The sequence below is a fragment of the Hemibagrus wyckioides genome, linkage group LG23, assembly GCF_019097595.1.
Source record: "Hemibagrus wyckioides isolate EC202008001 linkage group LG23, SWU_Hwy_1.0, whole genome shotgun sequence".
Lineage (NCBI taxonomy): Eukaryota > Metazoa > Chordata > Actinopteri > Siluriformes > Bagridae > Hemibagrus > Hemibagrus wyckioides.
The window spans coordinates 8,341,851-8,354,245 of NC_080732.1; the positions used below are offsets into that span (position 1 = coordinate 8,341,851).

At 37.4% G+C, this 12,395-nt stretch overlaps 1 protein-coding gene across 1 annotated transcript in view; it reads left to right on the forward strand.

The window, feature by feature from the left end:
* The window catches only part of ek1 (eph-like kinase 1), a 76,880-nt gene that overhangs the window by 14,676 nt on the left and 49,809 nt on the right, over nt 1-12,395 (forward strand). The gene's annotated exons all lie outside the window — the stretch shown is intronic.

Consider the following 12,395-nt stretch of genomic DNA (forward strand, 5'->3'; position numbering starts at 1 on the left):
CAGAGTTTCAAGGGAGTATAATGGGAACCCAGTCACGTTATGTGTTATAGGCTTGAGATCTTACAAAAGACAGTGAATATTACATGAAGTGAGCCATATTTCGTAAATAAACTCCTTCAAGTACACTACTGTAGGTACACTACTGGACAACTGAATAGAGGGAGCATAACAGGTGTGGTTTATGTTACATGGATTTCTAGCATCAGTTATTGAGAAAGCTTGACAATTGAGAAAGCTTTCTTTCTGCCTTATTATGGAGCAAATGCTGCAGAGAAAAATAATTAAAGTTTGGATTTTCACATCTGGATCTTTCAGAAGAAATGAAAGTTGGATTGAAAAGTCAGTTGTTTCAGTGATGTAGAAATAAAAAGCATGCTTTTTGAGAGCTTCTCATTTCTAAGACAGACTGTCCAAATGCACTGAGAAATAGCTTTTGTATTTGCTCGTGGGGATCTGTCAGTGGAAATGGAGTGTATTCATATAGAAACATTGTACGTGATTGTATGTGCTAGGGAAGTTTACCAAGCTATTTATTTAAGCTTTTCGTATATATACAGTACAGACCTGCAGATGTCAACAACAATACACTGTCCTCTATATGCAGTTGGTCAGAGGGCACTTTCAAAATTGAAAAAAAAAAAAAAAAGATAACTCATATTTTCAAAGTGCTTTAACATAAAAATGCTTTCTTCTGGTTTACTTTAGAATCACACTTCTCTCACCCAATGGCCTGTAGTTATGTCCTACCTCACCCAGCTAATCTCCTTCTCTGATCCTAACTCATTTTTCCAAATCAACTTTCTGCTGGAAATGTTGACCATCTGGGCAAAAATGATGGAACCATGTAAGCAAGATATGTTGTCTGGCTAAGATAGCAAGTGTGCTTGACTGAATAGGCAGCAGGGAATCACCCAGGAGAGCTAGGATTGAGTGTAATCTGAATTTTATATGCAATCTTTAATGTATATTCAATGTATGTTCAATCTTAATGCATTCAAACGTTTCTGCCCTTACATGGAAATGTAAGAAGCCTGGATGCATTTTTAAGCGCAGTTGCTAGACTGCCATGCTAGAACTGATTTCCTAGCATGTCTTTACTGAAAGAAAAGTCATTTAGAATAATTTATCAGTCTTTTAGCAAAGCTGTTTGTAAATCTTTTCACAGCTCACACAATACTAAAAAAATACTGTCAGTTTTGTAAGTGCAAATTTTAGTTACACTGCTTTGTTTTGTAAACATGTGATCTCCATAAATCATCTCAGAAGAGCTGGATTAATTTAATAGGGTGTCATTTCTTTTGTCCTAATTGAATGGTTAGTCATATTTCTTGTCAGTAATACGAAACAACTGAGTTTCACAAAATTGTATTTACGAGTATGTGATTATATAAGAAGATATACTTGATTTATAGCTTATCGATCAAGTTTTCGCGAGGTTCCTTATATGTAAACCTACAAGCTCAGGAGCAGTTAATAGGATAAGACTTCTAGGATATAGGTGAATTCCATATTGCAGGATTTTCATGAATACCACATTCAATGTGTAAATGCAACAATTTGCAAATAAATCTGTTCATATTCAGCTTGATAAATGAGCCCCCATGACTGTTTTGCTGAACTTGAGGTAGATTATTGAGTTTCGTTAAGGTATAACAAACTTTCTCAGATTTATCTACATAATTCTACTATTTAAGCATAATAATACAAAATCTTTCTTTAATGCGTGCCTGCTGAACTGTTGTGGCAGAAGAGATATCTTGTTAAACACTGTAAATTAATAATTAGAGATTCCTGGATGTTTTGTTTAAACTTTGTCTGAATAGTTTTAGGTAAAATAAGCAAGTTTTATATACGGTGGCTACTGAGATATCTAGCACTGTCATTACAGTGTAATGCTGTAATACTATTCAACAATGCATGCTAAATTCACGTTATAGTTCTTTGTGTAGCTCCATTATCCTCTGAATAGAGATGCAAACATGCACACCATACATGCATGCCACCTGTCTTTAATCAGAAATCTACCTAACAACTTCATCTTGTCAAGAGAGCAGCGAATAATCTTTGTTTGACGTCGCAGTTCCCATCATGAAAGACAAAAGATGAGCTTTTCAGACCTACGACTGAAAAAAAAACTGACACACATGGCTGCGCACGGGTGGTAGCCTTTAGGGAAAGGTAGACAGCTCATGCAGCGTCTCCTGCTTCGTCATGTGTATGGTAATGGATTTAAGCACAGCTCTTTGTGCTCCCCTGTCTCTTTCATCCAGTGAGGCGCTAATGGATTCATTAAAGGGAGCTGCTTGCCTGACACCGGAGCCGTTCTGTAATTACACTCTTATTGTTGCATTCCCTGCCTATGCCTGTCTGATTTTTTTGTACCTCTTGTTTGCCTCTTGGTGTCCCCATGTGAGATAGACTATGCTGTGTGCCTGTCACTTTGAGACCTCTGTTCTGAGGAGCCTGACACTTTTTAAATATTCATAGCCCTTTCCTGGACTGCTGAATTGAGGGCGGCTGTGTAGGTGGGGGGAAGGAAATGAGAGAAGGATGACGGTGATTTTAGAAATGGGACCTGAGTGTGTATATATATATATATATATATATATATATATATATATATATATATATATATATATACGCCAGAGAAAGAGAGACGGTGTTGTAATTCATTATCGCCTAGTTCGTTAGCATGTCACCAGACATCGAGGGAGCTCCTCCAGGATTTGTTAATGGCTGTTAAAGATAACAACAGGACAGGTCTGATAAGAGTGACTAAACAGTTGTCTGTCTTTGTATAAAATAGCTCTCCGCTTTACCATCTGTCTCCCAGCAAAAATAATGTAAAACCACAGACAGACTCAGGGGGAACAAGACCAAAAAAAGAAACCAACAGAACTTAGGGGTCTAGTCTGGCTTTTTCACCAACTCGAGAGATAAACGAAACTGTCACAGCGATGACAATTGTATTTCTGCATCGTAGTTATGGTGTGCAGGAACACTGTTGTTTAAGCCCAGCATGAAAAAAGGATAGGTTTAAAAAAAAAGAAAAGTGAGAGAGAGAGAGAGAGAGAGAGATTATGTTGGCTGCTATGAAAGTACATAGTAATATCTTATTATATAATATGGCAATGTCAAATTGTTTAAAAAGAAATTTGGTTAGGAATGAAAATACAAGAAAATGAAGATGGACAAAAAGCTTACATGAAAAAAATGAATGAATGTCAGTTTGCTTGTGGTTTATTTTTGTTTTATATATATATATATATATATATATATACACTATATTGCCAAAAGTATTCGCTCACCCATCCAAATAATCAGAATCAGGTGTTCCAATCACTTCCATGGCCACAGGTGTATAAAATCAAGCACCTAGGCATGCAGACTGTTTTTACAAACATTTGTGAAAGAATGGGTCGCTCTCAGGAGCTCAGTGAATTCCAGCGTGGAACTGTGATAGGATGCCACCTGTGCAACAAATCCAGTCGTGAAATTTCCTCGCTCTTAAATATTCCACAGTCAACTGTCAGCTGTATTATAAGAATGTGGAAGTGTTTGGGAACGACAGCAACTCAGCCACGAAGTGGTAGGCCACGTAAACTGATGGAGCGGGGTCAGCGGATGCTGAGGCGCATAGTGCGAAGAGGTCGCCAACTTTCTGCAGAGTCAATCGCTACAGACCTCCAAACTTCATGTGGCCTTCAGATTAGCTCAAGAACAGTGTGCAGAGAGCTTCATGGAATGGGTTTCCATGGCCGAGCAGCTGCATCCAAGCCATACATCACCAAGTGCAATGCAAAGCATGCAGTGGTGTAAAGCACACCGCCACTGGACTCTAGAGCAGTGGAGATGCGTTCTCTGGAGTGACCAATCGCGCTTCTCCATCTGGCAATCTGATGGATGAGTCTGGGTTTGGCGGTTGCCAGGAGAACGGTACTTGTCTGACTGCATTGTGCCAAGTGTAAAGTTTGGTGGAGGGGGGATTATGGTGTGGGGTTGTTTTTCAGGAGCTGGGCTTGGCCCCTTAGTTCCAGTGAAAGGAACTCTGAATGCTTCAGCATACCAAGACATTTTGGACAATTCCATGCTCCCAACTTTGTGGGAACAGTTTGGAGCTGGCCCCTTCCTCTTCCAACATGACTGTGCACCAGTGCACAAAGCAAGGTCCATAAAGACATGGATGACAGAGTCTGGTGTGGATGAACTTGACTGGCCTGCACAGAGTCCTGACCTCAACCCGATAGAACACCTTTGGGATGAATTAGAGCGGAGACTGAGAGCCAGGCCTTCTCGTCCAACATCAGTGTGTGACCTCACAAATGCGCTTCTGGACAATGGTCAAAAATTCCCATAAACACACTCCTAAACCTTGTGGACAGCCTTCCCAGAAGAGTTGAAGCTGTTATAGCTGCAAAGGGTGGACCGACGTCATATTGAACCCTATGGATTAGGAATGGGATGTCATTTAAGTTCATATGCGAGTCAAGGCAGGTGAACGAATACTTTTGGCGATATAGTGTATATATATATATATATACATATATATATACATACATATATATATATATATATATATATATATATATATATATATATATATATATATTTTTTTTTTTTTTTTTGCTGGTACAGTTTTAGAGAAAGTATACATCTTTGTTGGATGAGAGATAAAACGGCACAAGCAGCTTCTATGGAACAAGCTTAGCATCGATCCTGATTTCTTTTTTACTTTATTCTTTTTATTAGGAATTTGCTTGTGTGTATAGGAGAAGTAGCTGTATACCCATACATTATTTGCTTTCAACAAAAAATGACTTCTAAACAGATAAAAATACAAACCAGAACAGGAGGTACACTATTCTTCTTCTTCTTTTTTTTTTGAAAGAAAGCTTGCAAGAAAGGATCAAACTGCATCTAGCCTAGTCTACACTCGGGCTGTGCACCAATTATTTGTTTTTGCTGTAGTACATTATATATATATTTGTTATTATTTTTGCCATTTCTTTACTTTTTTTGTTTTGTAGTCTAAAAGTCAAACAGAAATTTTACCTTCAGCAAACTTTTTCTAATTACTGCTAATGTTAGGCGTATGAGTGGCATAAAGTCAACTGAAAACAACAATTAAATCATTAATTTCAGTGCTGTATATGGCAATTAATTGTCCTCCACATCGTTCAGTGTAAAGAGGTCATGGGAAGGCTGCTTCTGTTGAAGGAAGGAGATTAAGCACAGTTAAAACCACACATCCATCCATCTAAACAGTGAGGTTTACACCACAAGCTCACACACAGCCTCACACTGAAAGATTTACTCATGCTGGAAGAGATCCTAATCCACAAGAGTGTGTTTTGCCTGACCAGCTGAAGAAACAATTGTTTATACCGGGTTCCACCATCACTGTAGGAAGCCGACGAGTGTCGCTATGACAAATGAAAGCGAAATATATGATGCCATGGCTCTTGTGCTGATTTTCCCCCTGTGCTTTCACTGTGGGTTGTGGAAATTTTAGTTGCTGCTAGTTTTCTCCTTCGTTGCGCTCCGAACTCCTATATAGTCATCCAAGAATAGCATGCATAGGGAAGTCAGAGGAATTATGTAAGCAGTTGAATTTAGGCCACGTGTAGCCCTGAAGTTCTGTTCTATTCTACATGCAGTAAACAATTGGTGTCAATTTTACAGTCATTTACTGGCAACTGCTTAGAGTGCAGTTCATTATTGTAAATCTGTTTCGCAGCTGTTCACTTAAATCACCTAGCAGCCCAGGTTGGCAGCAATTTTTTTGTAAAATCTACTGTTATTATACAGTGTATACAGTTATCAGTTGATATTGCATGGACTCAGGCCATGTCTGGTGATTGAGGCATATATTAACATTTCCTTTTCACAATTGTTAACAATACAAAAGATATAGAGAATCAACAGTCTTTCATATTTAGCAGCAGCACTTGCTAGTCTGTTTAATGCTTTTGATCAACCAGATACTCTTGTAGTCTTGTCTCTTGTACTTTGTCCTTCTATTGGCCATTCTCTTCTTTTCTGCCTTTGTGTTTTTCTGAGGCTCAGTAGTTTCTCAACAATATTTTCCCTCTCTCTTTGTCTATCAGACTTTTCACGGTCATTCCTTTATTGTCTTTGTCTCTCCTGTGTTTCACTGAGGAGGTAGCATTCTGCAGATACTGTTTTATACACCTGACTGTTTTGCTTGTCATCTCTCCGGAAGAAGAGTAAAACCATCTGTTTACCTTAGACCATAAAAGAGGATGTTTTTCTGTCACTCCTGTTGCTACACCCGTGTCCTGGATGTTTGTAAAATGCTCTTTCAGATACAGTGGCACGTATGTGAATAACTGTAGCAGGGTCCATGCTTCCCTCCTTAGTGCTTGATTATATAGCTACAGTGTTTTTGTTGAATGACAATTGAGAGTCCTGGCTGAGTGTGCCAGCAATCGAGCTACAGACTGGTATTGTGAATGACATTTCTCTCTCTCTCTCTCTCTCTCTCTCTCTCTCTCTCTCTTTTGTCTGCCTGCCTCTATCGCTCTGTCTCTCTCTCTCTATATATCTCCCTGTCTGTCTGTCTATTTCTCTCTCACACATTCTCTCACTCTTCCTCTCTTTCTCCCTCTTAGTCTGTCTGTCTCTCTCTCTCTATCTCTCTCTTTTTCTGTCTGCCTGCCGCTCTCTTTCTTTCTCTTTCTCATGCTTCCTCTCTCTCTCTCTCTCTCTCTCTCTCTCTCTCTCTCTTCCTCTTAGCTAGGTTTATGCATAAAAAAAAGCAGAGACCTTCAAAATCAAGAAAAAAGCCCACACGTCTTGGAATAAAATAGCTTAGAGGTTGTGATTTAATTCATTATGTTGATGTATTTCCTTTAGAAACATGAAGTGAGCGGGTCAGACTTATGCTTCATTACACTGATTTGCACCAGTATAGGATCTGAGATTTAATTTATTCTGACTTCACAGTAGCTTTGTGAGCTATCTAATTATGATCATTATAAGTTCAACAAGAGCTTTTTAAAGAACAGTTGAAGACTTCTCACTGCTGCCTTCATGTGATGAGAGGTGTGTTTTTTGGAGTTATGCCATACATGTTTGCATCAAGGTCAGCCGTCAGCGGTGCTTATGATGAGGGTCATCACTAGGAGTCATCTGACACATCTATATGATACTATATTTGCTATATATAAGGTTTATAAATTTGAAAAAATTGAAATATTTTTTTAGTGATGGAAAGCTCCATTTCTCCATCAGTTTGAGAGAACAAAACATTCTGGCATTGAACAGCTGCAAGCTGGTAGAACACTCAGAAAAGAGCTTGTCACATACAGTAACTGTCTCTTCACAATGAATAAACCATTTTTTCTCAAACAAGGGATAGTTAAGAAAAGGGAAAAGTGTGTGGGAAGATCCACAGCCAAAGACCCACAATGGGCCAAGTTTATCAAGCTGGATATGATCGGATTTATTCGTAAATCTTTTGTAGCAACACCAGACATTTGTTATTCAAGAATTTAAAAATGTGAAAAATAATCAATGTGAACCAACACAAACCCCAAAAAAGACAAATAAAAGTAATTAGTCAAGTATAACAAAATAAATGTCTTTGTTGAATGGAGGATCGGACAGTCTGTGTAATCATTCATTTTGAGTCAAAATAACTAATATTTCATTTCATGCTCCCAGTTATATGTGCAATTGAACTTCTGTGGAGTTTTGTAGTTCTTACTGAATGCAAATGATGATCATTTTAACTTTTAAATCACAACTTAATTCACAACACATGCAGTTCTTCTTTGCATCTTCCCCTAACAGCTGAAATATTTATATCATTCCTCCTTTGTTTGTCTTCGTCTCCATCTCTGATTCATTTTTGTCCTTGTCTGTCTGTATTGATCTGTTTTTGTGTCTGTTTGGTGCTTTGTGTGTTGCCTCTTGTTTGTTTAATGTTGTTTATTAGTGTCCTCCACTGTGTCTATTAGCCCGGAATGGAATGAAACGTGTCCTTGAGCTCTGTATATATATATATATATATATATATATATATATATATAAATATTATTATTATTATTGTTATTATTATTATTAATAAGTTGAGATGAGTTGAGGAATGTGCATTGCAGCGTCAAAAAGATTTGATTTTCCAGGGAGTGAAGATGATGAATAAAAAAGAACATCTACGAGACTTTTTTTTCTGAAAATACTATCATCTTGGTGTCTATTACACTAGGAGACAGGTACCAAAAGCCCTGAAACATTTATTCTGATTCCACTTTAAGCTTGACTGACGCTACAGAGAACACGTGAAAAAAAGGGGAATGTAAGTGGATTTGTCCTATCATTGTGAGAGTTTGAATTCCTTCATTGCTGGTGCTCTTGTAGAAATGTGTTTAAAACTTGTGAAACCCTTCGAAGGAAACCTCATACAGCTCACTCGCTCAACTCACACAGCTGAGGCTTAACACAGAGCTGCAGCAGCTGAACTGAGCTGTAATGTGACTAATTCTCTCCATGAGGAGGTCCCGAATGGGTTTTTTCTCAGTGAAACTGGGTCATGGGATTGTCAACACTGCAGCGCAGGGCTAAACTCTTTTACACACTTTTGCACTGCAAGCGCTTAACAAAATGCTAGGCTTGGAGTTGCACTAATTAGGTTAGATATAAAGTGTCAAAAGCAAGAAATGGGACTTGTTAGCAACACAGGCGGTGAGAAAGGTGGAAGGAAAAAGGTGTTTTTAGGGGAATATGTAACTCTTGATTTGCATCTTTCCTAGTCTTTTTTTTTTTTACTTTCAAAAATAGTGTGAGAGTATATGATGTGATGGAAAAGAGAGAGAGGGAATGAAGAGGAGAAGCGTTTATGCGTGTCATTATGTGTGGTCAGTGTGTGTTTGCTCATGTGTCTTCACTTTCATATGACAGGACTTATGGGGCGCTAGGGGTTAACCCATGTGGTATGCATCAGAGTTGCACACACTAGTGCCGTTGTATTGGGTAGTGAAAGCTTCAGTAATCACCTTTAGACCATTTCTCTTTAAAGCACCTTGAAGTTTTGCTTGCACATATGTAATCCTCAGCATGCAGGGACACCATGCTGGGCACGGCTTGACTTCAATGAAACTGCTGAGAAAAACACCACAGACTCAAAACTAACAGTTGATCTTACTGTGGTCATTAGGTCTTTCTAATATGTCTTTCTGTCTTTTTTTAACGGAATTTAAGATACCGTTTGGATTGTGGAGTCTTGAAATAAACCTGATATTTTTCACCGAAAACTATAGGACACATTTGATGTGAGGAATAAAATGATAATAATAAATCAATTAGAAAAATAATCAATGTGTTATATGGTTTGATGATGTGTTTACTTCCTCTCATACAACACCAATTTGCTAGCAATTAAAATGGTATTTAATTACTGTATACATTTATTGTTTAAATAGCGAATAGCAAAGCAGGGTCAAAAACGGAAAAGACTAGCATGAACAAAAGGCTTGGTAATGCCCAGATATAGAGGAACTGAGCATATACCTTGCAAAGAGTTTGCTACTGTGAGTGTTTTTTAGACCTGGTGTGTTTGTGATTGAGCTCAAGAGTGTATGATCAGAATCCCAGTGACTGTGAATGAAAAAGCATGTGTGTGTGTGTTGTGGGAAATGGAATCCGGTGCAGCCACGGTGCTGGAAGAGAAACCGAGGTGTGAATAGACCTGACAATTACATTATAGCAGCAATAATAATTACGTTAATTTTGATTGTTTTTCTATAGCACTGTGACAGTCACATCAGACATCAGCACTTTCAAAGCAGCTTTAGAGTAATCTGGGTGTAGATTTAATCCCTAACAACCAAGCCAAAGGTGATAGTGGCGAGGGAAATCTCCCAGATACAACAGGAGAAAGAAAAACCCAGAGAATATCCAGACGAGATAGAAGAGAATCCATCCTGTTCCAGACAATGAATAGTACGATTATAAGTCATTGCTCTTCCACAGCTTTACACTATACAGTACTTTTAACAGTACTATCTGGGCTCAAGAAGGATCCTAAGGCTATTTTAATGTTACAGAAGTTTTTAGCTTTAAATCTTCAGTATTCTAGTGAAGTTGTTCATTGAAGAATGAGTTATTCATAAGAATGACTTTCCTCTTCTTCTTCTTCTCTCTCTCTCTCTCTCTCTCTCTCTCTCTCAGTTAATCAGACAAAAAACTCTTTCATGTTACTGAAAAGGTGCAAATCTTCTGTCAGTGAAGTAAAAAAACTTACTGACCAATACAAAGTTCTGACAAACAAGAAGCCCTACATAAATGATTAATAACAAAATCCTCCTCCTAAAAATTTTGACCATATCAATAATTAGTCATTTAAAATGTTATTTTTGAATCTTTTTTTTTTATCAGCTTTAGATACATATTCTGATTTAGCTGTTCTATCTATGTTCATCTTCTGCAACATTACACCACTTTCTAAAAACTGCCCTCACACTGACAGTTTAATGCCTAAATTCCTTCTCTTATATCCAGTGCACTGAGAATGAAGCGTTTGATATTTCATATATAGAGAGCATAATGACATCTGCATAGATTTTCCAGTGAATACGAATGAATCCTTGCTGATACCTGTTGAAAATTTCCATAATCTTCCAAGTGTCCGTTGAGCTTTCAGTAAATGGCTCGAGGTTTTACTGTAACGCGTTATGGATCCCCTCAGTCTTTTATCAGTGAGCCAGTCTTCCTGCCAATTTGGAAGCTGCTGTGAGGACTGTGAAGACTGCTTTCAACTCAGCAGCATTTTATTGGTTACAGTAAGGAATTCAAAAGCCCAAGACATCTGCAATGCCCATTTATGTTTTTTTTTTTTTTTTTCATTTATCCTTGACAGTCATGTCACTTTTAGAATGGCTTTTACATGCACGTGTTGTCGCTATCATGCTAGAGTAAGAGGAGGAGGAACACCATTAAGTTTATGCCCTGGTGCATAAATGCATTCTTTGGTGTATTTTTTGTCAGCTTGTTTTGGTTTGTTTAATGCAATCATCAAGTTAATTCTCAGGCAAACCATTCGCCACATGCCAGTCCATTAGTGGTGGGTTAACTGTAGTTTGGATCAATAACAATTCAGTTCTCCACACTAATAATCAGCAGCGTGTAATTACATGCCAGCAGATGGCAAAAGGCCAGTTTACAATTTAAACATACTGTGCAGTAAGTTAGGGTTTTTATTTTTTGGGGGAGGTTTTTTAAGTTAGTTTTCACATTTATTTTTCTCTTGTGCACTGAATAGAATTAAACAGTAATGAATAAGGTTTTAAAAAATACCTTTTAATTTGTATATAAATTAGAAATTTAATTGAATACAAATAAATTATTTGGAATTAAGTGATTGTGTTCTAAATAGACCCAAATACCGATATGAATATAATTCTATTCTATTCTTTTTGTTTGTTTGTTTGTTTCTATGTTTTTAGAAAATGTACCAAAAAATATTCACATGGCATCTGGTTAAGGCTAGATGTGTGTGTCAGGGCTGGCATCTTGCAGGATGCAACAAAAATTCGTGCGAGCAGGAGGTTTTTATTTTCATGCTGGTATGAACAAGTGGTCAGAAATGGAACTTGGGGCATAAAGAAAGACTGAATTCATTAACATGGCATATGCATTCATTCATCCCAAGCAACTGGTTGCTCTAGATCACTAGTTTGTTTAAAATTTGTGATCAGTTACATTTATTATAAAATTTTTTCCTGAAAATAAAAATTAAAATACATATCTGCATTAGGAGGATTAACAATACAGTCTCATTCAAATGTCTTATTGAGGACAGTTTTGAGCCTGAATTCACAGAACAGGCTAACAATGTTGCCATTTCTCCCAATTAAATGTTTATGGCATCATACTAGTAGGGTTAAAATTTTTTATTGTGCTTTAGGCCACACCCATTTCAGCTTTTAATCCACATACAGATCCAGTTTCAGATAATTATTGCATCACAGCCCTAACATATATATATATATATATAAATATATATAATAAATATATATATATATACATACATACATCATTTTTTCTTCTACAACTAGCTAGCCTTAGGATATAACTATGACACATTTTGGGGAAACAGAGCAACAGAGTGTGGATTAGCCATAGATTGATAGTTTCCATATGTGTTCAGACAGCTGCTTTAGCATGTTGGCTTTGTTTCAACATCTCAGGTCTTGACCTCAGTAATTTAGAGTTGTACAGATTAATAACTTCTACAGCAAAGACAATGAAGAGCTATGCATTACAGAATGAGCCGACAGGTAACATAAATAATAACATTCTTGTGAGTTCAGCACAGTGTTCCTCTAAACGCTTTTCATTCTACAGTAATAGTGGATGGGGTGTAAAGTAATGAG